At 70.9% G+C, this 24,786-nt stretch overlaps 7 pseudogenes; all 7 read left to right on the plus strand.

Annotated features, from left to right (window-relative positions):
* The first annotated feature begins 1,654 nt into the window (after positions 1 to 1,654).
* On the plus strand, positions 1,655 to 1,790 carry LOC132440130 (5S ribosomal RNA; annotated as a pseudogene).
* Positions 1,791 to 3,787: 1,997 nt separating this feature from the next.
* Positions 3,788 to 3,923, plus strand: LOC132440131 (5S ribosomal RNA; annotated as a pseudogene).
* Positions 3,924 to 9,090: 5,167 nt separating this feature from the next.
* On the plus strand, positions 9,091 to 9,226 carry LOC132440135 (5S ribosomal RNA; annotated as a pseudogene).
* Positions 9,227 to 14,398: 5,172 nt separating this feature from the next.
* On the plus strand, positions 14,399 to 14,534 carry LOC132440080 (5S ribosomal RNA; annotated as a pseudogene).
* A 6,220-nt stretch (positions 14,535 to 20,754) lies between these two features.
* LOC132440129 (5S ribosomal RNA) lies at positions 20,755 to 20,890 on the plus strand (annotated as a pseudogene).
* Positions 20,891 to 22,862: 1,972 nt separating this feature from the next.
* LOC132440134 (5S ribosomal RNA) lies at positions 22,863 to 22,981 on the plus strand (annotated as a pseudogene).
* A 914-nt stretch (positions 22,982 to 23,895) lies between these two features.
* LOC132440133 (5S ribosomal RNA) lies at positions 23,896 to 24,014 on the plus strand (annotated as a pseudogene).
* Positions 24,015 to 24,786: the final 772 nt, after the last annotated feature.

The following is a 24,786-nucleotide window of genomic DNA, read 5'->3' on the forward strand; positions in this document are numbered from 1 at the left end:
CCCACTGCAGCCCAGCCCCGGCGCCGCCACCTGTCTGCCGGGGTGGCCCTCCACAGCTCCATACGGAAAAAGCCGCCCCTCCGCCGTTTCGCCAAGGCCGGGGGCGGGAGCGGGATCGAGGGCCCAGGCCGCTTCCCCGGGCCTGCCGGCCACCTGGGGCGGGGTCCTGAGCTCGGACGGTGGCGTGGGGGCGAGGGTGGCGTTGCTGGGTCTTAGGGGCCGTGCCAACTCAATGGTGGCTCCCAGTGGCTTCGGGCCAGCTTCTGTCGGGCGGGAGGGCCGGTCCGGTCTGCGTCTGAGCTGCGCCTAGCGCAGCGTGGGCGGGCAGGGGGGATGCCCAAGGGCCCGTGGTCTCCGGGCCCGGAAGCCTCCTGGGCCACTTCCCCGTGAGCGGCCTGCGGGATCTGGGGCGTGGCGCCTAGCTCCCAAAAGTTTGCTGGCTCCCGCCCGCCCTGGGCGGGGTGGTCGCCAGCACCTCCGCCACCCCCAGGTGCCCGAGACCTCCGTTCCCCTGCCTAGGCGGGCGGCGGGGCCCTGCCGGGACGGGCGGGCCGCCGGGCTGACGGTAAGGCCCAAGCGCCTGCTGAGCTGCGCCTCAAGAGGCAGCCCGCCACCCCGCCGGCATCTACTGCCGAAGCAGCCTAGAAGGGCCCGATCTCGCCGCGATCGCGGAAGCTAAGCAGGGTCGGGCCTGGTTAGAACTTGGATGGGAGACCTCTTAGGGAAGCCCGGGTGCTCTAGGCTTTTCGCCTCCCGCTCCGCCTTCTCCTTTTGTCGCTCGCGGCGTTCGCGGCTATCTCCGCCCCCGCCCGGCACAGCTGCAAGCCCCACCTCCTCAGGCCCCTCCCACCACAGCCAGCGTCCGATGGGGCGCTCCCCGCCTGCCTGAGCGGCCAGGCGGCCAGAAGGCGTCCCTGGAAGGCAGAGGCACACCAGACGCTCCGGGGGTGGCCTGAAGGGAACCAGACGTGGCCGCGGACCCGGGTGCCGTCCATTCGGCCCGCGAGCCCCACGAGCTGCACCTGGCCGCAGCCACTGGAGCCCAGCCCCGGCGCCGCCACCTGTCTTCCGGGGTGTCTCTCCACAGCTCCATCCGGAGAAAGCACCCCCTCCGCCGTTTCGCCGCGGCCGTGGGCGGGAGCGGGATCGAGGGCCCAGGCCGCTTCCCCGGGCCTGCCGGCCACCTGGGGCGGGGTCCTGAGCTCGGACGGTGGCGTCGGGGCAAGGGTGGCGTTGCTGTGTCTAAGGGGCCGTGCCAACTCAATGGTGGCTCCCAGTGGCTTCGGGCCAGCTGCTGTCGGACAGGTGGGCCGGGCCGGTCTGCCTCTGGGCTACGCCTACCACAGCGTGGGCGGGCAGGTGGGATGCCCGAGGGACCGCGGGCCCCGGGCCCTGAAGCCTCCGGGGCTACGTCCCTGTGAGCGGCCTGTGGGATCTGGGGCGGGGCACGAAGCGCCGAAAAGCTGGCTGTGTCCCACCCGCCCTGGGCTGGGAGGTCGCCAACTCCTCCGCCACCCCCCGGTCCCCGAGACCTCCGTTCCCCTGCCTAGGCGGGCGGCGGGGCCCTGCCGGGGCGGGCGGGCCGCTGGGCCGGCGGTAAGGCCCAAGCGCCTGCTAAGCTGCGCCTCAAGAGGCAGCCCGCGACCCCCCCAGTGTCTACGGCCAAACCACCCTAGACGGGCCTGATCTCGACTCGATCTCGGAAGCTAAGCAGGGTTGGGCCTGGTTAGTAGTTGGATGGGAGACGTCGCGGACGGGAGAGCTCCTGGGAACGCCAGGTGCTGTAGGCTTTTTGCCTCCCGCTACACACCTTCTCCTTTTGTCGACCGCGGCGGTCGCGGCTGTGGCGGCGGTGGCGGCGGCCGTCACCGTCCCCGCCGGGTACCGCTGCAGGCCCCACTTCCTCAGGACCCTCCCACCACAGCAAGCGTCTGATGGGGCGCTCCCCGCCTGCCTGAGCGGTCAGGCGGCCAGAAGGCGTCCCTGGAAGGCAGCGGCACACCAGACGCTCCGTTGGTCCGCTGACGCGAAACAGACATGGCCGCGGACCCGGGTGCCGTCCATGCGGCCCGTGAGCCCCTCGACCTGCACCTGGCGGCCCCCACTGGAGCCCAGCCCCGGCGCCGCCACCTGTCTGCCGGGGGGTGTCTCTCCACAGCTCCATCCGGAAAAAGCCCCCCCTCCACCGTTTCGCCGCGGCCGGGTGCCGGAGAGGGATAGAGGGCCCAGGCCGCTTCCGCGGGCCTGCCGGCCACCTGCGGCGGGGTCCTGAGCTCGGACGGTGGTGTGGGGGCAAGGGTGGCGTTTCTGGGTCTAAGGGGCTTTGCCAACTCAATGGTGGCTCCCACTGGCTTCGGGCCAGCTGCTGTCGGGCAGGAGGGCCGGCCCGGTCTGCGGCCGGGCTGCGCCCAGCGCAGCGTGGGTGGGCAGGTGGGATGCCCAAGGGACCGCAGGCCCCGGGCCCTGAAGCCTCCGGGGCCACATCCCTGTGAGCGACCTGCGGGATCTGGGGTGGGAGGCCAAGCGCCGAAAAGTTTGCTGGGTCCCGCCCGCCCTGGGCTGGGTGGTCGCCAACACCTCCGCCACCACCCTGTCCCCGAGACCTCCGTTCCTCTGCCTAGGTGGGCGGCGGGGCCCTGCCGGGGCGGGCGGGCCGCTGGGCTGGCGGTATGGCCCAAGGGCCTGCTAAGCTGCGCCTCAAGAGGCAGCCCGCGACCCGCCGACACCTACTGCCAAACCAGCCTAGACGGGCCCGATCAAGTCCGGATCTCGGAAGCTAAGCAGGGTCGGGCCTGGTTAGAACTTGGATGGGAGACCTCCTGTATGGGAGAGCTCCTGGGAATACCGGGTGCTGTAGGCTTTCTGCCTCCCGCTCCGCTTTCTCCTTTGGTCGCCTGCGGCGGCTGCGGCGGCGGCCGTCTCCGCCTGCCCCCGCCGGGTACCACGTACCGCTGCAGGCCCCACCTCCTCAGGCCCCTCCCACCACAGCAAGCGTCTGATGGGGCACTCCCCACCTGCCTGAGCGGCCAGGCGGCCAGAAGGCGTCCCTGGAAGGCAGCGGCACACCAGACGCTCCGGGGGCGGCCTGACGCCACCCAGACATGGCCGCGGACCCGGGTGCCGTCCGTTCGGCCCGCGAGCCCCGCGAGCTGCACCTGGCCGCAGCCACTGGAGCCCAGCCCCGGCGCCGCCACCTGTCTTCCGGGGTGTCTCTCCACAGCTCCATCCGGAGAAAGCACCCCCTCCGCCGTTTCGCCGCGGCCGTGGGCGGGAGCGGGATCGAGGGCCCAGGCCGCTTCCCCGGGCCTGCCGGCCACCTGGGGCGGGGTCCTGAGCTCGGACGGTGGCGTCGGGGCAAGGGTGGCGTTGCTGTGTCTAAGGGGCCGTGCCAACTCAATGGTGGCTCCCAGTGGCTTCGGGCCAGCTGCTGTCGGACAGGAGGGCCGGGCCGGTCTGCCTCTGGGCTACGCCTACCACAGCGTGGGCAGGCAGGTGGGATGCCCGAGGGACCGCGGGCCCCGGGCCCTGAAGCCTCCGGGGCTACGTCCCTGTGAGCGGCCTGTGGGATCTGGGGCGGGGCACGAAGCGCCGAAAAGCTGGCTGTGTCCCACCCGCCCTGGGCTGGGAGGTCGCCAACTCCTCCGCCACCCCCCGGTCCCCGAGACCTCCGTTCCCCTGCCTAGGCGGGCGGCGGGACCCTGCCGGGGCGGGCGGGCCGCTGGGCCGGCGGTAAGGCCCAAGCGCCTGCTAAGCTGCGCCTCAAGAGGCAGCCCGCGACCCCCCCAGTGTCTACGGCCAAACCACCATTGACGGGCCTGATCTCGACTCGATCTCGGAAGCTAAGCAGGGTTGGGCCTGGTTAGTAGTTGGATGGGAGACGTCGCGGATGGGAGAGCTCCTGGGAACGCCAGGTGCTGTAGGCTTTTTGCCTCCCGCTACACACCTTCTCCTTTTGTCGACCGCGGCGGTCGCGGCTGTGGCGGCGGTGGCGGCGGCCGTCACCGTCCCCGCCGGGTACCGCTGCAGGCCCCACTTCCTCAGGACCCTCCCACCACAGCAAGCGTCTGATGGGGCGCTCCCCGCCTGCCTGAGCGGTCAGGCGGCCAGAAGGCGTCCCTGGAAGGCAGCGGCACACCAGACGCTCCGTTGGTCCCCTGACGCGAAACAGACATGGCCGCGGACCCGGGTGCCGTCCATGCGGCCCGTGAGCCCCTCGACCTGCACCTGGCGGCCCCCACTGGAGCCCAGCCCCGGCGCCGCCACCTGTCTGCCGGGGGGTGTCTCTCCACAGCTCCATCCAGAAAAAGCCCCCCCTCGACCGTTTCGCCGCGGGCGGGTGACGGAGAGGGATAGAGGGCCCAGGCCGCTTCCGTGGGACTGCCGGCCACCTGGGGCGGGGTCCTGAGCTCGGACGGTGGTGTGGGGGCAAGGGTGGCGTTGCTGGGTCTAAGGGGCTTTGCCAACTCAATGGTGGCTCCCACTGGCTTCGGGCCAGCTGCTGTCGGGCAGGAGGGCCGGCCCGGTCTGCGGCCGGGCTGCGCCCAGCACAGTGTGGGTGGGCAGGTGGGATGCCCAAGGGACCGCAGGCCCCGGGCCCTGAAGCCTCCGGGGCCACATCCCTGTGAGCGACCTGCGGGATCTGGGGTGGGAGGCCAAGCGCCGAAAAGTTTGCTGGGTCCCGCCCGCCCTGGGCTGGGTGGTCGCCAACACCTCCGCCACCACCCGGTCCCCGAGACCTCCGTTCCTCTGCCTAGGCGGGCGGCGGGGCCCTGCCGGGGCGGGCGGGCCGCTGGGCTGGCGGTAAGGCCCAAGGGCCTGCTAAGCTGCGCCTCAAGAGGCAGCCCGCGACCCGCCGACACCTACTGCCAAACCAGCCTAGACGGGCCCGATCAAGTCCGGATCTCGGAAGCTAAGCAGGGTCGGGCCTGGTTAGAACTTGGATGGGAGACCTCCTGTATGGGAGAGCTCCTGGGAATACCGGGTGCTGTAGGCTTTTTGCATCCCGCTTTCTCCTTTGGTCGCCTGCGGCGGCTGCGGCGGCGGCCGTCTCCGCCCCCGCCGGGTATCAGGTACCGCTGCAGGCCCCACCTCCTCAGGCCCCTCCCACCACAGCAAGCGTCTGATGGGGCACTCCCCACCTGCCTGAGCGGCCAGGCGGCCAGAAGGCGTCCCTGGAAGGCAGCGGCACACCAGACGCTCCGTTGGTCCCCTGACGCGAAACTGACATGGCCGCGGACCCGGGTGCCGTCCATGCGGCCCGTGAGCCCCTCGACCTGCACCTGGCGGCCCCCACTGGAGCCCAGCCCCGGCGCCGCCACCTGTCTGCCGGGGGGTGTCTCTCCACAGCTCCATCCGGAAAAAGCCCCCCCTCGACCGTTTCGCCGCGGCCGGGTGACGGAGAGCGATAGAGGGCCCAGGCCGCTTCCGTGGGACTGCCGGCCACCTGGGGCGGGGTCCTGAGCTCGGACGGTGGTGTGGGGGCAAGGGTGGCGTTGCTGGGTCTAAGGGGCTTTGCCAACTCAATGGTGGCTCCCACTGGCTTCGGGCCAGCTGCTTTCGGGCAGGAGGGCCGGCCCGGTCTGCGGCCGGGCTGCGCCCAGCACAGTGTGGGTGGGCAGGTGGGATGCCCAAGGGACCGCAGGCCCCGGGTCCTGAAGCCTCCGGGGCCACATCCCTGTGAGCGACCTGCGGGATCTGGGGTGGGAGGCCAAGCGCCGAAAAGTTTGCTGGGTCCCGCCCGCCCTGGGCTGGGTGGTCGCCAACACCTCCGCCACCACCCGGTCCCCGAGACCTCCGTTCCTCTGCCTAGGCGGGCGGCGGGGCCCTGCCGGGGCGGGCGGGCCGCTGGGCTGGCGGTATGGCCCAAGGGCCTGCTAAGCTGCGCCTCAAGAGGCAGCCCGCGACCCGCCGACACCTACTGCCAAACCAGCCTAGACGGGCCCGATCAAGTCCGGATCTCGGAAGCTAAGCAGGGTCGGGCCTGGTTAGAACTTGGATGGGAGACCTCCTGGATGGGAGAGCTCCTGGGAATACCGGGTGCTGTAGGCTTTTTGCATCCCGCTTTCTCCTTTGGTCGCCTGCGGCGGCTGCGGCGGCGGCCGTCTCCGCCCCCGCCGGGTATCAGGTACCGCTGCAGGCCCCACCTCCTCAGGCCCCTCCCACCACAGCAAGCGTCTGATGGGGCACTCCCCACCTGCCTGAGCGGCCAGGCGGCCAGAAGGCGTCCCTGGAAGGCAGCGGCACACCAGACGCTCCAGGGGCGGCCTGACGCCACCCAGACATGGCCGCGGACCCGGGTGCCGTCCGTTCGGCCCGCGAGCCCCGCGAGCTGCACCTGGCCGCAGCCACTGGAGCCCAGCCCCGGCGCCGCCACCTGTCTTCCGGGGTGTCTCTCCACAGCTCCATCCGGAGAAAGCACCCCCTCCGCCGTTTCGCCGCGGCCGTGGGCGGGAGCGGGATCGAGGGCCCAGGCCGCTTCCCCGGGCCTGCCGGCCACCTGGGGCGGGGTCCTGAGCTCGGACGGTGGCGTCGGGGCAAGGGTGGCGTTGCTGTGTCTAAGGGGCCGTGCCAACTCAATGGTGGCTCCCAGTGGCTTCGGGCCAGCTGCTGTCGGACAGGAGGGCCGGGCCGGTCTGCCTCTGGGCTACGCCTACCACAGCGTGGGCAGGCAGGTGGGATGCCCGAGGGACCGCGGGCCCCGGGCCCTGAAGCCTCCGGGGCTACGTCCCTGTGAGCGGCCTGTGGGATCTGGGGCGGGGCACGAAGCGCCGAAAAGCTGGCTGTGTCCCACCCGCCCTGGGCTGGGAGGTCGCCAACTCCTCCGCCACCCCCCGGTCCCCGAGACCTCCGTTCCCCTGCCTAGGCGGGCGGCGGGGCCCTGCCGGGGCGGGTGGGCCGCTGGGCCGGCGGTAAGGCCCAAGCGCCTGCTAAACTGCGCCTCAAGAGGCAGCCCGCGACCCCCCCAGTGTCTACGGCCAAACCACCCTAGACGGGCCCGATCTCGACTCGATCTCGTAAGCTAAGCAGGGTTGGGCCTGGTTAGTAGTTGGATGGGAGACGTCGCGGACGGGAGAGCTCCTGGGAACGCCAGGTGCTGTAGGCTTTTTGCCTCCCGCTACACACCTTCTCCTTTTGTCGACCGCAGTGGTCGTGGCGGTGGCGGCGGCCGTCTCCGCCCCCGCCGGGTACCGCTGCAGGCCCCACCTCCTCAGGACGCTCCCACCACAGCAAGCGTCTGATGGGGCGCTCCCCACCTGCCTGAGCGGCCAGGCGGCCAGAAGGCGTCCCTGGAAGGCAGCGGCACACCAGACGCTCCGTTGGTCCGCTGACGCGAAACAGACATGGCCGCGGACCCGGGTGCCGTCCATGCGGCCCGTGAGCCCCTCGACCTGCACCTGGCGGCCCCCACTGGAGCCCAGCCCCGGCGCCGCCACCTGTCTGCCGGGGGGTGTCTCTCCACAGCTCCATCCGGAAAAAGCCCCCCCTCCACCGTTTCGCCGCGGCCGGGTGCCGGAGAGGGATAGAGGGCCCAGGCCGCTTCCGCGGGCCTGCCGGCCACCTGCGGCGGGGTCCTGAGCTCGGACGGTGGTGTGGGGGCAAGGGTGGCGTTTCTGGGTCTAAGGGGCTTTGCCAACTCAATGGTGGCTCCCACTGGCTTCGGGCCAGCTGCTGTCGGGCAGGAGGGCCGGCCCGGTCTGCGGCCGGGCTGCGCCCAGCGCAGCGTGGGTGGGCAGGTGGGATGCCCAAGGGACCGCAGGCCCCGGGCCCTGAAGCCTCCGGGGCCACATCCCTGTGAGCGACCTGCGGGATCTGGGGTGGGAGGCCAAGCGCCGAAAAGTTTGCTGGGTCCCGCCCGCCCTGGGCTGGGTGGTCGCCAACACCTCCGCCACCACCCGGTCCCCGAGACCTCCGTTCCTCTGCCTAGGCGGGCGGCGGGGCCCTGCCGGGGCGGGCGGGCCGCTGGGCTGGCGGTAAGGCCCAAGGGCCTGCTAAGCTGCGCCTCAAGAGGCAGCCCGCGACCCGCCGACACCTACTGCCAAACCAGCCTAGACGGGCCCGATCAAGTCTGGATCTCGGAAGCTAAGCAGGGTCGGGCCTGGTTAGAACTTGGATGGGAGACCTCCTGGATGGGAGAGCTCCTGGGAATACCGGGTGCTGTAGGCTTTCTGCCTCCCGCTCCGCTTTCTCCTTTGGTCGCCCGCAGCGGCTGCGGCGGCGGCCGTCTCCGCCCGCCCCTGCCAGGTACCAGGTACCGCTGCAGGCCCCACCTCCTCAGGCCCCTCCCACCACAGCAAGCGTCTGATGGGGCACTCCCCACCTGCCTGAGCGGCCAGGCGGCCAGAAGGCATCCCTGGAAGGCAGCGGCACACCAGACGCTCCGGGGGCGGCCTGACGCCACCCAGACATGGCCGCGGACCCGGGTGCCGTCCGTTCGGCCCGCGAGCCCACGAGCTGCACCTGGCCGCAGCCACTGGAGCCCAGCCCCGGCGCCGCCACCTGTCTTCCGGGGTGTCTCTCCACAGCTCCATCCGGAGAAAGCACCCCCTCCGCCGTTTCGCCGCGGCCGTGGGCGGGAGCGGGATCGAGGGCCCAGGCCGCTTCCCCAGGCCTGCCGGCCACCTGGGGCGGGGTCCTGAGCTCGGACGGTGGCGTCGGGGCAAGGGTGGCGTTGCTGTGTCTAAGGGGCCGTGCCAACTCAATGGTGGCTCCCAGTGGCTTCGGGCCAGCTGCTGTCGGACAGGAGGGCCGGGCCGGTCTGCCTCTGGGCTATGCCTACCACAGCGTGGGCGGGCAGGTGGGATGCCCGAGGGACCGCGGGCCCCGGGCCCTGAAGCCTCCGGGGCTACGTCCCTGTGAGCGGCCTGTGGGATCTGGGGCGGGGCACGAAGCGCTGAAAAGCTGGCTGTGTCCCACCCGCCCTGGTCTGGGAGGTCACCAACTCCTCCGCCACCCCCCGGTCCCCGAGACCTCCGTTCCCCTGCCTAGGCGGGCGGCGGGGCCCTGCCGGGGCGTGCGGGCCGCTGGGCCGGCGGTAAGGCCCAAGCGCCTGCTAAGCTGTGCCTCAAAAGGCAGCCCGAGACCCCCCCCAGTGTCTACGGCCAAACCACCCTAGACGGGCCCGATCTCGACTCGATCTCGGAAGCTAAGCAGGGTTGGGCCTGGTTAGTATTTGGATGGGAGACGTCGCGGACGGGAGAGCTCCTGGGAACGCCAGGTGCTGTAGGCTTTTTGCCTCCCGCTACACACCTTCTCCTTTTGTCGACCGCGGCGGTCGTGGCAGTGGCGGCGGCCGTCTCCGCCCCCACCGGGTACCACTGCAGGCCCCACCTCCTCAGGACCCTCCCACCACAGCAACCGTCTGATGGGGCGCTCCCCACCTGCCTGAGCGGCCAGGCGGCCAGAAGGCGTCCCTGGAAGGCAGCGGCACACCAGACGCTCCGGGGGCGGCCTGATGCCACCCAGACATGGCTGCGGACCCAGGTGCCATCCGTTCGGCCCGCGTGCCCCGCGAGCTGCACCTGGCCGCAGCCACTGGAGCCCAGCCACGGCGCCGCCACCTGTCTTCCGGGGTGTCTCTCCACAGCTCCATCCGGAAAAAGCACCCCCTCCGCCGTTTCGCCGCGGCCGTGGGCGGGAGCGGGATCGAGGGCCCAGGCCGCTTCCCCGGGCCTGCCGGCCACCTGGGGCGGGGTCCTGAGCTCGGACGGTGGCGTCGGGGCAAGGGTGGCGTTGCTGTGTCTAAGGGGCCGTGCCAACTCAATGGTGGCTCCCAGTGGCTTCGGGCCAGCTGCTGTCGGACAGGAGGGCCGGGCCGGTCTGCCTCTGGGCTACGCCTACCACAGCGTGGGCGGGCAGGTGGGATGCCCGAGGGACCGCGGGCCCCGGGCCCTGAAGCCTCCGGGGCTACGTCCCTGTGAGCGGCCTGTGGGATCTGGGGTGGGGCACGAAGCGCCGAAAAGCTGGCTGTGTCCCACCCGCCCTGGGCTGGGAGGTCGCCAACTCCTCCGCCACCCCCCGGTCCCCGAGACCTCCGTTCCCCTGCCTAGGCGGGCGGCGGGACCCTGCCGGGGCGGGCGGGCCGCTGGGCCGGCGGTAAGGCCCAAGCGCCTGCTAAGCTGCGCCTCAAGAGGCAGCCCGCGACCCCCCCAGTGTCTACGGCCAAACCACCATAGACGGGCCTGATCTCGACTCGATCTCGGAAGCTAAGCAGGGTTGGGCCTGGTTAGTAGTTGGATGGGAGACGTCGCGGACGGGAGAGCTCCTGGGAACGCCAGGTGCTGTAGGCTTTTTGCCTCCCGCTACACACCTTCTCCTTTTGTCGACCGCGGCGGTCGCGGCTGTGGCGGCGGTGGCGGCGGCCGTCACCGTCCCCGCCGGGTACCGCTGCAGGCCCCACTTCCTCAGGACCCTCCCACCACAGCAAGCGTCTGATGGGGCGCTCCCCGCCTGCCTGAGCGGTCAGGCGGCCAGAAGGCGTCCCTGGAAGGCAGCGGCACACCAGACGCTCCGTTGGTCCCCTGACGCGAAACAGACATGGCCGCGGACCCGGGTGCCGTCCATGCGGCCCGTGAGCCCCTCGACCTGCACCTGGCGGCCCCCACTGGAGCCCAGCCCCGGCGCCGCCACCTGTCTGCCGGGGGGTGTCTCTCCACAGCTCCATCCGGAAAAAGCCCCCCCTCGACCGTTTCGCCGCGGGCGGGTGACGGAGAGGGATAGAGGGCCCAGGCCGCTTCCGTGGGACTGCCGGCCACCTGGGGCGGGGTCCTGAGCTCGGACGGTGGTGTGGGGGCAAGGGTGGCGTTGCTGGGTCTAAGGGGCTTTGCCAACTCAATGGTGGCTCCCACTGGCTTCGGGCCAGCTGCTGTCGGGCAGGAGGGCCGGCCCGGTCTGCGGCCGGGCTGCGCCCAGCACAGTGTGGGTGGGCAGGTGGGATGCCCAAGGGACCGCAGGCCCCGGGCCCTGAAGCCTCCGGGGCCACATCCCTGTGAGCGACCTGCGGGATCTGGGGTGGGAGGCCAAGCGCCGAAAAGTTTGCTGGGTCCCGCCCGCCCTGGGCTGGGTGGTCGCCAACACCTCCGCCACCACCCGGTCCCCGAGACCTCCGTTCCTCTGCCTAGGCGGGCGGCGGGGCCCTGCCGGGGCGGGCGGGCCGCTGGGCTGGCGGTAAGGCCCAAGGGCCTGCTAAGCTGCGCCTCAAGAGGCAGCCCGCGACCCGCCGACACCTACTGCCAAACCAGCCTAGACGGGCCCGATCAAGTCCGGATCTCGGAAGCTAAGCAGGGTCGGGCCTGGTTAGAACTTGGATGGGAGACCTCCTGTATGGGAGAGCTCCTGGGAATACCGGGTGCTGTAGGCTTTTTGCATCCCGCTTTCTCCTTTGGTCGCCTGCGGCGGCTGCGGCGGCGGCCGTCTCCGCCCCCGCCGGGTATCAGGTACCGCTGCAGGCCCCACCTCCTCAGGCCCCTCCCACCACAGCAAGCGTCTGATGGGGCACTCCCCACCTGCCTGAGCGGCCAGGCGGCCAGAAGGCGTCCCTGGAAGGCAGCGGCACACCAGACGCTCCAGGGGCGGCCTGACGCCACCCAGACATGGCCGCGGACCCGGGTGCCGTCCGTTCGGCCCGCGAGCCCCGCGAGCTGCACCTGGCCGCAGCCACTGGAGCCCAGCCCCGGCGCCGCCACCTGTCTTCCGGGGTGTCTCTCCACAGCTCCATCCGGAGAAAGCACCCCCTCCGCCGTTTCGCCGCGGCCGTGGGCGGGAGCGGGATCGAGGGCCCAGGCCGCTTCCCCGGGCCTGCCGGCCACCTGGGGCGGGGTCCTGAGCTCGGACGGTGGCGTCGGGGCAAGGGTGGCGTTGCTGTGTCTAAGGGGCCGTGCCAACTCAATGGTGGCTCCCAGTGGCTTCGGGCCAGCTGCTGTCGGACAGGAGGGCCGGGCCGGTCTGCCTCTGGGCTACGCCTACCACAGCGTGGGCAGGCAGGTGGGATGCCCGAGGGACCGCGGGCCCCGGGCCCTGAAGCCTCCGGGGCTACGTCCCTGTGAGCGGCCTGTGGGATCTGGGGCGGGGCACGAAGCGCCGAAAAGCTGGCTGTGTCCCACCCGCCCTGGGCTGGGAGGTCGCCAACTCCTCCGCCACCCCCCGGTCCCCGAGACCTCCGTTCCCCTGCCTAGGCGGGCGGCGGGGCCCTGCCGGGGCGGGTGGGCCGCTGGGCCGGCGGTAAGGCCCAAGCGCCTGCTAAACTGCGCCTCAAGAGGCAGCCCGCGACCCCCCCAGTGTCTACGGCCAAACCACCCTAGACGGGCCCGATCTCGACTCGATCTCGTAAGCTAAGCAGGGTTGGGCCTGGTTAGTAGTTGGATGGGAGACGTCGCGGACGGGAGAGCTCCTGGGAACGCCAGGTGCTGTAGGCTTTTTGCCTCCCGCTACACACCTTCTCCTTTTGTCGACCGCAGTGGTCGTGGCGGTGGCGGCGGCCGTCTCCGCCCCCGCCGGGTACCGCTGCAGGCCCCACCTCCTCAGGACGCTCCCACCACAGCAAGCGTCTGATGGGGCGCTCCCCACCTGCCTGAGCGGCCAGGCGGCCAGAAGGCGTCCCTGGAAGGCAGCGGCACACCAGACGCTCCGTTGGTCCGCTGACGCGAAACAGACATGGCCGCGGACCCGGGTGCCGTCCATGCGGCCCGTGAGCCCCTCGACCTGCACCTGGCGGCCCCCACTGGAGCCCAGCCCCGGCGCCGCCACCTGTCTGCCGGGGGGTGTCTCTCCACAGCTCCATCCGGAAAAAGCCCCCCCTCCACCGTTTCGCCGCGGCCGGGTGCCGGAGAGGGATAGAGGGCCCAGGCCGCTTCCGCGGGCCTGCCGGCCACCTGCGGCGGGGTCCTGAGCTCGGACGGTGGTGTGGGGGCAAGGGTGGCGTTTCTGGGTCTAAGGGGCTTTGCCAACTCAATGGTGGCTCCCACTGGCTTCGGGCCAGCTGCTGTCGGGCAGGAGGGCCGGCCCGGTCTGCGGCCGGGCTGCGCCCAGCGCAGCGTGGGTGGGCAGGTGGGATGCCCAAGGGACCGCAGGCCCCGGGCCCTGAAGCCTCCGGGGCCACATCCCTGTGAGCGACCTGCGGGATCTGGGGTGGGAGGCCAAGCGCCGAAAAGTTTGCTGGGTCCCGCCCGCCCTGGGCTGGGTGGTCGCCAACACCTCCGCCACCACCCGGTCCCCGAGACCTCCGTTCCTCTGCCTAGGCGGGCGGCGGGGCCCTGCCGGGGCGGGCGGGCCGCTGGGCTGGCGGTAAGGCCCAAGGGCCTGCTAAGCTGCGCCTCAAGAGGCAGCCCGCGACCCGCCGACACCTACTGCCAAACCAGCCTAGACGGGCCCGATCAAGTCTGGATCTCGGAAGCTAAGCAGGGTCGGGCCTGGTTAGAACTTGGATGGGAGACCTCCTGGATGGGAGAGCTCCTGGGAATACCGGGTGCTGTAGGCTTTCTGCCTCCCGCTCCGCTTTCTCCTTTGGTCGCCCGCAGCGGCTGCGGCGGCGGCCGTCTCCGCCCGCCCCTGCCAGGTACCAGGTACCGCTGCAGGCCCCACCTCCTCAGGCCCCTCCCACCACAGCAAGCGTCTGATGGGGCACTCCCCACCTGCCTGAGCGGCCAGGCGGCCAGAAGGCGTCCCTGGAAGGCAGCGGCACACCAGACGCTCCGGGGGCGGCCTGACGCCACCCAGACATGGCCGCGGACCCGGGTGCCGTCCGTTCGGCCCGCGAGCCCACGAGCTGCACCTGGCCGCAGCCACTGGAGCCCAGCCCCGGCGCCGCCACCTGTCTTCCGGGGTGTCTCTCCACAGCTCCATCCGGAGAAAGCACCCCCTCCGCCGTTTCGCCGCGGCCGTGGGCGGGAGCGGGATCGAGGGCCCAGGCCGCTTCCCCAGGCCTGCCGGCCACCTGGGGCGGGGTCTTGAGCTCGGACGGTGGCGTCGGGGCAAGGGTGGCGTTGCTGTGTCTAAGGGGCCGTGCCAACTCAATGGTGGCTCCCAGTGGCTTCGGGCCAGCTGCTGTCGGACAGGAGGGCCGGGCCGGTCTGCCTCTGGGCTATGCCTACCACAGCGTGGGCGGGCAGGTGGGATGCCCGAGGGACCGCGGGCCCCGGGCCCTGAAGCCTCCGGGGCTACGTCCCTGTGAGCGGCCTGTGGGATCTGGGGCGGGGCACGAAGCGCTGAAAAGCTGGCTGTGTCCCACCCGCCCTGGTCTGGGAGGTCGCCAACTCCTCCGCCACCCCCCGGTCCCCGAGACCTCCGTTCCCCTGCCTAGGCGGGCGGCGGGGCCCTGCCGGGGCGTGCGGGCCGCTGGGCCGGCGGTAAGGCCCAAGCGCCTGCTAAGCTGTGCCTCAAAAGGCAGCCCGAGACCCCCCCCAGTGTCTACGGCCAAACCACCCTAGACGGGCCCGATCTCGACTCGATCTCGGAAGCTAAGCAGGGTTGGGCCTGGTTAGTATTTGGATGGGAGACGTCGCGGACGGGAGAGCTCCTGGGAACGCCAGGTGCTGTAGGCTTTTTGCCTCCCGCTACACACCTTCTCCTTTTGTCGACCGCGGCGGTCGTGGCAGTGGCGGCGGCCGTCTCCGCCCCCACCGGGTACCACTGCAGGCCCCACCTCCTCAGGACCCTCCCACCACAGCAACCGTCTGATGGGGCGCTCCCCACCTGCCTGAGCGGCCAGGCGGCCAGAAGGCGTCCCTGGAAGGCAGCGGCACACCAGACGCTCCGGGGGCGGCCTGATGCCACCCAGACATGGCTGCGGACCCAGGTGCCATCCGTTCGGCCCGCGTGCCCCGCGAGCTGCACCTGGCCGCAGCCACTGGAGCCCAGCCACGGCGCCGCCACCTGTCTTCCGGGGTGTCTCTCCACAGCTCCATCCGGAAAAAGCACCCCCTCCGCCGTTTCGCCGCGGCCGTGGGCGGGAGCGGGATCGAGGGCCCAGGCCGCTTCCCCGGGCCTGCCGGCCACCTGGGGCGGGGTCCTGAGCTCGGACGGTGGCGTCGGGGCAAGGGTGGCGTTGCTGTGTCTAAGGGGCCGTGCCAACTCAATGGTGGCTCCCAGTGGCTTCGGGCCAGCTGCTGTCGGACAGGAGGGCCGGGCCGGTCTGCCTCTGGGCTACGCCTACCACAGCGTGGGCGGGCAGGTGGGATGCCCGAGGGACCGCGGGCCCCGGGCCCTGAAGCCTCCGGGGCTACGTCCCTGTGAGCGGCCTGTGGGATCTGCGGTGGGGCACGAAGCGCCGAAAAGCTGGCTGTGTCCCACCCGCCCTGGGCTGGGAGGTCGCCAACTCCTCCGCCACCCCCCGGTCCCCGAGACCTCCGTTCCCCTGCCTAGGCGGGCGGCGGGACCCTGCCGGGGCGGGCGGGCCGCTGGGCCGGCGGTAAGACCCAAGCGCCTGCTAAGCTGCGCCTCAAGAGGCAGCCCGCGACCCCCCCAGTGTCTACGGCCAAACCACCATAGACGGGCCTGATCTCGACTCGATCTCGGAAGCTAAGCAGGGTTGGGCCTGGTTAGTAGTTGGATGGGAGACGTCGCGGACGGGAGAGCTCCTGGGAACGCCAGGTGCTGTAGGCTTTTTGCCTCCCGCTACACACCTTCTCCTTTTGTCGACCGCGGCGGTCGCGGCTGTGGCGGCGGTGGCGGCGGCCGTCACCGTCCCCGCCGGGTACCGCTGCAGGCCCCACTTCCTCAGGACCCTCCCACCACAGCAAGCGTCTGATGGGGCGCTCCCCGCCTGCCTGAGCGGTCAGGCGGCCAGAAGGCGTCCCTGGAAGGCAGCGGCACACCAGACGCTCCGTTGGTCCCCTGACGCGAAACAGACATGGCCACGGACCCGGGTGCCGTCCATGCGGCCCGTGAGCCCCTCGACCTGCACCTGGCGGCCCCCACTGGAGCCCAGCCCCGGCGCCGCCACCTGTCTGCCGGGGGGTGTCTCTCCACAGCTCCATCCGGAAAAAGCCCCCCCTCGACCGTTTCGCCGCGGGCGGGTGACGGAGAGGGATAGAGGGCCCAGGCCGCTTCCGTGGGACTGCTGGCCACCTGGGGCGGGGTCCTGAGCTCGGACGGTGGTGTGGGGGCAAGGGTGGCGTTGCTGGGTCTAAGGGGCTTTGCCAACTCAATGGTGGCTCCCACTGGCTTCGGGCCAGCTGCTGTCGGGCAGGAGGGCCGGCCCGGTCTGCGGCCGGGCTGCGCCCAGCACAGTGTGGGTGGGCAGGTGGGATGCCCAAGGGACCGCAGGCCCCGGGCCCTGAAGCCTCCGGGGCCACATCCCTGTGAGCGACCTGCGGGATCTGGGGTGGGAGGCCAAGCGCCGAAAAGTTTGCTGGGTCCCGCCCGCCCTGGGCTGGGTGGTCGCCAACACCTCCGCCACCACCCGGTCCCCGAGACCTCCGTTCCTCTGCCTAGGCGGGCGGCGGGGCCCTGCCGGGGCGGGCGGGCCGCTGGGCTGGCGGTAAGGCCCAAGGGCCTGCTAAGCTGCGCCTCAAGAGGCAGCCCGCGACCCGCCGACACCTACTGCCAAACCAGCCTAGACGGGCCCGATCAAGTCCGGATCTCGGAAGCTAAGCAGGGTCGGGCCTGGTTAGAACTTGGATGGGAGACCTCCTGTATGGGAGAGCTCCTGGGAATACCGGGTGCTGTAGGCTTTTTGCATCCCGCTTTCTCCTTTGGTCGCCTGCGGCGGCTGCGGCGGCGGCCGTCTCCGCCCCCGCCGGGTATCAGGTACCGCTGCAGGCCCCACCTCCTCAGGCCCCTCCCACCACAGCAAGCGTCTGATGGGGCACTCCCCACCTGCCTGAGCGGCCAGGCGGCCAGAAGGCGTCCCTGGAAGGCAGCGGCACACCAGACGCTCCGTTGGTCCCCTGACGCGAAACAGACATGGCCGCGGACCCGGGTGCCGTCCATGCGGCCCGTGAGCCCCTCGACCTGCACCTGGCGGCCCCCACTGGAGCCCAGCCCCGGCGCCGCCACCTGTCTGCCGGGGGGTGTCTCTCCACAGCTCCATCCGGAAAAAGCCCCCCCTCGACCGTTTCGCCGCGGCCGGGTGACGGAGAGCGATAGAGGGCCCAGGCCGCTTCCGTGGGACTGCCGGCCACCTGGGGCGGGGTCCTGAGCTCGGACGGTGGTGTGGGGGCAAGGGTGGCGTTGCTGGGTCTAAGGGGCTTTGCCAACTCAATGGTGGCTCCCACTGGCTTCGGGCCAGCTGCTTTCGGGCAGGAGGGCCAGCCCGGTCTGCGGCCGGGCTGCGCCCAGCACAGTGTGGGTGGGCAGGTGGGATGCCCAAGGGACCGCAGGCCCCGGGTCCTGAAGCCTCCGGGGCCACATCCCTGTGAGCGACCTGCGGGATCTGGGGTGGGAGGCCAAGCGCCGAAAAGTTTGCTGGGTCCCGCCCGCCCTGGGCTGGGTGGTCGCCAACACCTCCGCCACCACCCGGTCCCCGAGACCTCCGTTCCTCTGCCTAGGCGGGCGGCGGGGCCCTGCCGGGGCGGGCGGGCCGCTGGGCTGGCGGTATGGCCCAAGGGCCTGCTAAGCTGCGCCTCAAGAGGCAGCCCGCGACCCGCCGACACCTACTGCCAAACCAGCCTAGACGGGCCCGATCAAGTCCGGATCTCGGAAGCTAAGCAGGGTCGGGCCTGGTTAGAACTTGGATGGGAGACCTCCTGGATGGGAGAGCTCCTGGGAATACCGGGTGCTGTAGGCTTTTTGCATCCCGCTTTCTCCTTTGGTCGCCTGCGGCGGCTGCGGCGGCGGCCGTCTCCGCCCCCGCCGGGTATCAGGTACCGCTGCAGGCCCCACCTCCTCAGGCCCCTCCCACCAAAGCAAGCGTCTGATGGGGCACTCCCCACCTGCCTGAGCGGCCAGGCGGCCAGAAGGCGTCCCTGGAAGGCAGCGGCACACCAGACGCTCCAGGGGCGGCCTGACGCCACCCAGACATGGCCGCGGACCCGGGTGCCGTCCGTTCGGCCCGCGAGCCCCGCGAGCTGCACCTGGCCGCAGCCACTGGAGCCCAGCCCCGGCGCCGCCACCTGTCTTCCGGGGTGTCTCTCCACAGCTCCATCCGGAGAAAGCACCCCCTCCGCCGTTTCGCCGCGGCCGTGGGCGGGAGCGGGATCGAGGGCCCAGGCCGCTTCCCCGGGCCTGCCGGCCACCTGGGGCGGGGTCCTGAGCTCGGACGGTGGCGTCGGGGCAAGGGTGGCGTTGCTGTGTCTAAGGGGCCGTGCCAACTCAATGGTGGCTCCCAGTGGCTTCGGGCCAGCTGCTGTCGGACAGGAGGGCCGGGCCGGTCTGCCTCTGGGCTACGCCTACCACAGCGTGGGCAGGCAGGTGGGATGCCCGAGGGACCGCGGGCCCCGGGCCCTGAAGCCTCCGGGGCTACGTCCCTGTGAGCGGCCTGTGGGATCTGGGGCGGGGCACGAAGCGCCGAAAAGCTGGCTGTGTCCCACCCGCCCTGGGCTGGGAGTTCGCCAACTCCTCCGCCACCCCCCGGTCCCCGAGACCTCCGTTCCCCTGCCTAGGCGGGCGGCGGGGCCCTGCCGGGGCGGGTGGGCCGCTGGGCCGGCGGTAAGGCCCAAGCGCCTGCTAAACTGCGCCTCAAGAGGCAGCCCGCGACCCCCCCAGTGTCTACGGCCAAACCACCCTAGACGGGCCCGATCTCGACTCGATCTCGTAAGCTAAGCAGGGTTGGGCCTGGTTAGTAGTTGGATGGGAGACGTCGCGGACGGGAGAGCTCCTGGGAACGCCAGGTGCTGTAGGCTTTTTGCCTCCCGCTACACACCTTCTCCTTTTGTCGACCGCAGTGGTCGTGGCGGTGGCGGCGGCCGTCTCCGCCCCCGCCGGGTACCGCTGCAGGCCCCACCTCCTCAGGACGCTCCCACCACAGCAAGCGTCTGATGGGGCGCTCCCCACCTGCCTGAGCGGCCAGGCGGCCAGAAGGCGTCCCTGGAAGGCAGCGGCACACCAGACGCTCCGTTGGTCCGCTGACGCGAAACAGACATGGCCGCGGACCCGGGTGCCGTCCATGCGGCCCGTGAGCCCCTCGACCTGCACCTGGCGGCCCCCACTGGAGCCCAGCCCCGGCGCCGCCACCTGTCTGCCGGGGGGTGTCTCTCCACAGCTCCATCCGGAAAAAGCCCCCCCTCCACCGTTTCGCCGCGGCCGGGTGCCGGAGAGGGATAGAGGGCCCAGGCCGCTTCCGCGGGCCTGCCGGCCACCTGCGGCGGGGTCCTGAGCTCGGACGGTGGTGTGGGGGCAAGGGTGGCGTTTCTGGGTCTAAGGGGCTTTGCCAACTCAATGGTGGCTCCCACTGGCTTCGGGCCAGCTGCTGTCGGGCAGGAGGGCCGGCCCGGTCTGCGGCCGGGCTGCGCCCAGCGCAGCGTGGGTGGGCAGGTGGGATGCCCAAGGGACCGCAGGCCCCGGGCCCTGAAGCCTCCGGGGCCACATCCCTGTGAGCGACCTGCGGGATCTGGGGTGGGAGGCCAAGCGCCGAAAAGTTTGCTGGGTCCCGCCCGCCCTGGGCTGGGTGGTCGCCAACACCTCCGCCACCACCCGGTCCCCGAGACCTCCGTTCCTCTGCCTAGGCGGGCGGCGGGGCCCTGCCGGGGCGGGCGGGCCGCTGGGCTGGCGGTAAGGCCCAAGGGCCTGCTAAGCTGCGCCTCAAGAGGCAGCCCGCGACCCGCCGACACCTACTGCCAAACCAGCCTAGACGGGCCCGATCAAGTCCGGATCTCGGAAGCTAAGCAGGGTCGGGCCTGGTTAGAACTTGGATGGGAGACCTCCTGGATGGGAGAGCTCCTGGGAATACCGGGTGCTGTAGGCTTTCTGCCTCCCGCTCCGCTTTCTCCTTTGGTCGCCCGCAGCGGCTGCAGCGGCGGCCGTCTCCGCCCGCCCCCGCCGGGTACCGCTGCAGGCCCCACCTCCTCAGGCCCCTCCCACCACAGCAAGCGTCTGATGGGGCACTCCCCACCTGCCTGAGCGGCCAGGCGGCCAGAAGGCGTCCCTGGAAGGCAGCGGCACACCAGACGCTCCGGGGGCGGCCTGACGCCACCCAGACATGGCCGCGGACCCGGGTGCCGTCCGTTCGGCCCGCGAGCCCACGAGCTGCACCTGGCCGCAGCCACTGGAGCCCAGCCCCGGCGCCGCCACCTGTCTTCCGGGGTGTCTCTCCACAGCTCCATCCGGAGAAAGCACCCCCTCCGCCGTTTCGCCGCGGCCGTGGGCGGGAGCGGGATCGAGGGCCCAGGCCGCTTCCCCAGGCCTGCCGGCCACCTGGGGCGGGGTCCTGAGCTCGGACGGTGGCGTCGGGGCAAGGGTGGCGTTGCTGTGTCTAAGGGGCCGTGCCAACTCAATGGTGGCTCCCAGTGGCTTCGGGCCAGCTGCTGTCGGACAGGAGGGCCGGGCCGGTCTGCCTCTGGGCTATGCCTACCACAGCGTGGGCGGGCAGGTGGGATGCCCGAGGGACCGCGGGCCCCGGGCCCTGAAGCCTCCGGGGCTACGTCCCTGTGAGCGGCCTGTGGGATCTGGGGCGGGGCACGAAGCGCTGAAAAGCTGGCTGTGTCCCACCCGCCCTGGTCTGGGAGGTCGCCAACTCCTCCGCCACCCCCCGGTCCCCGAGACCTCCGTTCCCCTGCCTAGGCGGGCGGCGGGGCCCTGCCGGGGCGTGCGGGCCGCTGGGCCGGCGGTAAGGCCCAAGCGCCTGCTAAGCTGTGCCTCAAAAGGCAGCCCGAGACCCCCCCCAGTGTCTACGGCCAAACCACCCTAGACGGGCCCGATCTCGACTCGATCTCGGAAGCTAAGCAGGGTTGGGCCTGGTTAGTATTTGGATGGGAGACGTCGCGGACGGGAGAGCTCCTGGGAACGCCAGGTGCTGTAGGCTTTTTGCCTCCCGCTACACACCTTCTCCTTTTGTCGACCGCGGCGGTCGTGGCGGTGGCGGCGGCCGTCTCCGCCCCCACCGGGTACCACTGCAGGCCCCACCTCCTCAGGACCCTCCCACCACAGCAACCGTCTGATGGGGCGCTCCCCACCTGCCTGAGCGGCCAGGCGGCCAGAAGGCGTCCCTGGAAGGCAGCGGCACACCAGACGCTCCGGGGGTGGCCTGATGCCACCCAGACATGGCTGCGGACCCAGGTGCCATCCGTTCGGCCCGCGTGCCCCGCGAGCTGCACCTGGCCGCAGCCACTGGAGCCCAGCCACGGCGCCGCCACCTGTCTTCCGGGGTGTCTCTCCACAGCTCCATCCGGAAAAAGCACCCCCTCCGCCGTTTCGCCGCGGCCGTGGGCGGGAGCGGGATCGAGGGCCCAGGCCGCTTCCCCGGGCCTGCCGGCCACCTGGGGCGGGGTCCTGAGCTCGGACGGTGGCGTCGGGGCAAGGGTGGCGTTGCTGTGTCTAAGGGGCCGTGCCAACTCAATGGTGGCTCCCAGTGGCTTCGGGCCAGCTGCTGTCGGACAGGAGGGCCGGGCCGGTCTGCCTCTGGGCTACGCCTACCACAGCGTGGGCGGGCAGGTGGGATGCCTGAGGGACCGCGGGCCCCGGGCCCTGAAGCCTCCGGGGCTACGTCCCTGTGAGCGGCCTGTGGGATCTGGGGCGGGGCACGAAGCGCCGAAAAGCTGGCTGTGTCCCACCCGCCCTGGGCTGGGAGGTCGCCAACTCCTCCACCACCCCCCGGTCCCCGAGACCTCCGTTCCCCTGCCTAGGCGGGCGGCGGGGCCCTGCCGGGGCGGGCGGGCCGCTGGGCCGGCGGTAAGGCCCAAGCGCCTGCTAAGCTGCGCCTCAAGAGGCAGCCCGCGACCCCCCCAGTGTCTACGGCCAAACCACCCTAGACGGGCCCGATCTCGGAAGCTAAGCAGGGTTGGGCCTGGTTAGTATTTGGATGGGAGACGTCGCGGACGGGAGAGCTCCTGGGAACGCCAGGTGCTGTAGGCTTTTTGCCTCCCGCTACACACCTTCTCCTTTTGTGGACCGCGGCGGTCGTGGCGGTGGCGGCAGCCGTCTCCGCCCCCACCGGGTACCGCTGCAGGCCCCACCTCCTCAGGACCCTCCCACCACAGCAAGCGTCTGATGGGGCGCTCCCCACCTGCCTGAGCGGCCAGGCGGCCAGAAGGCGTCCCTGGAAGGCAGCGGCACACCAGACGCTCCGGGAGCGGCCTGACGCCACCCAGACATGGCTGCGGACCCAGGTGCCATCCGTTCGGCCCGCGTGCCCCGCGAGCTGCACCTGGCCGCAGCCACTGGAGCCCAGCCACGGCGCCGCCACCTGTCTTCCGGGGTGTCTCTCCACAGCTCCATCCGGAAAAAGCACCCCCTCCGCCGTTTCGCCGCGGCCGTGGGCGGGAGCGGGATCGAGGGCCCAGGCTGCTTCCCCGGGCCTGCCGGCCACCTGGGGCAGGGTCCTGAGCTCGGACGGTGGCGTCGGGGCAAGGGTGGCGTTGCTGTGTCTAAGGGGCCGTGCCAACTCAATGGTGGCTCCCAGTGGCTTCGGGCCAGCTGCTGTCGGACAGGAGGGCCGGGCCGGTCTGCCTCTGGGCTACGCCTACCACAGCGTGGGCGGGCAGGTGGGATGCCTGAGGGACCGCGGGCCCCGGGCCCTGAAGCCTCCGGGGCTACGTCCCTGTGAGCGGCCTGTGGGATCTGGGGCGGGGCACGAAGCGCCGAAAAGCTGGCTGTGTCCCACCCGCCCTGGGCTGGGAGGTCGCCAACTCTCCGCCACCCCCCGGTCCCCGAGACCTCCGTTCCCCTGCCTAGGCGGGCGGCGGGGCCCTGCCGGGGCGGGCGGGCCGCTGGGCCGGCGGTAAGGCCCAAGCGCCTGCTAAGCTGCGCCTCAAGAGGCAGCCCGCGACCCCCCCAGTGTCTACGGCCAAACCACCCTAGACGGGCCCGATCTCGTCTCGATCTCGGAAGCTAAGATGGGTCGGGCCTGGTTGGTAATTGAATGGAGACCGCCTGGGAATACCGGGTGCTGTAGGCTTTTTGCCTCCCGTTCAGACTTCTTTACTCTCCCGTGGCGGTAGCCGCAGGCTCCGCCCCCGCCAGGCCCCGCTGCGGGCCCCACCTACTCAGACCCCTCCCACCACAGCGCGCGCAGGAGGGGAAGCTTCCCACCGGCCTGGCCGGCCAGGCGACCAGAAGTCTGCCCTGGAAGGCAGCGGGACACCGGACGCTCCGTGTGTCGCTGGCCGGGAGCCAGACATGGCCGCGGGTCCGTTTGCCGTCCGTGCAGCCCGCGAGCCCCTGGATCTGCACTTGGGCGCCACAACCGGCGCCCAGCCACCTGGCAGCCACCTGTCTGCCCATGTGTCTCTCCACAGCTCCCTGCCGAAAAAGTCGCCCCTCCGCCGTTTTGACACAGCTGGGAGGGGCATGCGCAGCGCAGGGGGGGCGGGGCCGCATCACCAGGCCTGCCGGCCACGAGGGCCGGGGTCCTGTGCTCCGCGGCAGCGTCGGGGCAAGAGTGACCTTGCTGGGACTGAGGGGCCGTGCCGACTCAATGGTGGCTCCCAGTGGCTGCGGGTCAGCTGTTGCCGGGCAGGAAGGCCGGCCCGGCCGCAGCTGGTCTCTGGCCAGCTCTGCGTGGGCGTGCAGGGGCGATGCCCAAATACCGCGGGCCCCCGGGCTCTGAAGCCTCCGGGGCCATGTCCCTTTGAGCGTTGAGCGGTATGTCCGGCGGGGCGACAAGCCTCGACATGCCTGGAGGGTGCCTCCCGCCCAGGGCTGCGTGGTCGCGCACCACTCCTCCACCTCTGGGTCCCAGAGACTTCCTGTCGCCTGCCTGTCTGGGCGGGCGGTAGGGCCCTGCTGGAGAGGGCTGGCCGCCAGGCTGGCAGGACTGCGCTAGCGCCAGCGGACCTGGGCTTCAAGAGGCAGCCCGCGGCCCCTGCCGCCGCATACGTCCATACCACCCTGAATGCGCCCGATCTCGTCTGATCTCAGAAGCTTAAGCAGAGTCGGGCCTGGTTAGTACTTGGATGGGAGACCGCCTGGGAACCTGGGTGCTGTAGGGTTTTTGCCTCCCGCTCTGCCTTCTCCTTTAGTTGCCCACGGCGGTGTCTGCCGCCTCCGCTCCCTCGGGGACCGGTGCAGGCCCCACGTCCTCCGCCCCCTCTCACCACAGCGCACCAAATGGGCCGCTCCCCGCCGGCCTGGCCATCCCTGTGGCTAGAAGGGGGTCCTGGAAGGCAGCCGCATCCCCGCCGTTACTCCCTGCTGCCCAAACCCCATGTATTTTTCTCCCAAGTGCGTCCTCTCTCTCGCACTCTGCTTGTGTTGGCTCGTCCCCATGCACTCCCCACCGCCGACCGGTAGTTCATGCAAGTTCAAGCACCTCCTACCCCTCCCACCCTATTGTCATTGATGGAGATCCCTGTGCCCAGCAGTGGCCAGCGTGGTTAACAGCATGCATCGCAGCCTTTGGACCTCGCACTCCCACCCACTCTTAGACTATACCCTTCCTGGTGGTCATTCGAACCCCGAACTCCGTCACAGGGAGTCACCAGCTTGTAGCCTTTATTTTTCGTCTAGAAAATAACTTTGCAGAAATGAAAGGAATATTTCAAGAGTTACTGATTCGGTAAACTTAGTAGATGGAATGTCTTTCCTGCACATGTGTTTGTATCAGAGTAATAGACATTGCCGTCCCAGTTACTAGTGTTAGTCTACTTTGAGAATTATCTATAGCCTACCAATATCAAAATGGGATAAAAAGACTTTGCAAATATTTGGAGTGCATCATGGGTATTTTCAAAGTTTTTCTATGATTAGAAAAGACAAATAAAT

The sequence above is a fragment of the Delphinus delphis genome, chromosome 16 (genome assembly GCF_949987515.2).
Source record: "Delphinus delphis chromosome 16, mDelDel1.2, whole genome shotgun sequence".
Classification (NCBI taxonomy): Eukaryota; Metazoa; Chordata; class Mammalia; order Artiodactyla; family Delphinidae; genus Delphinus; species Delphinus delphis.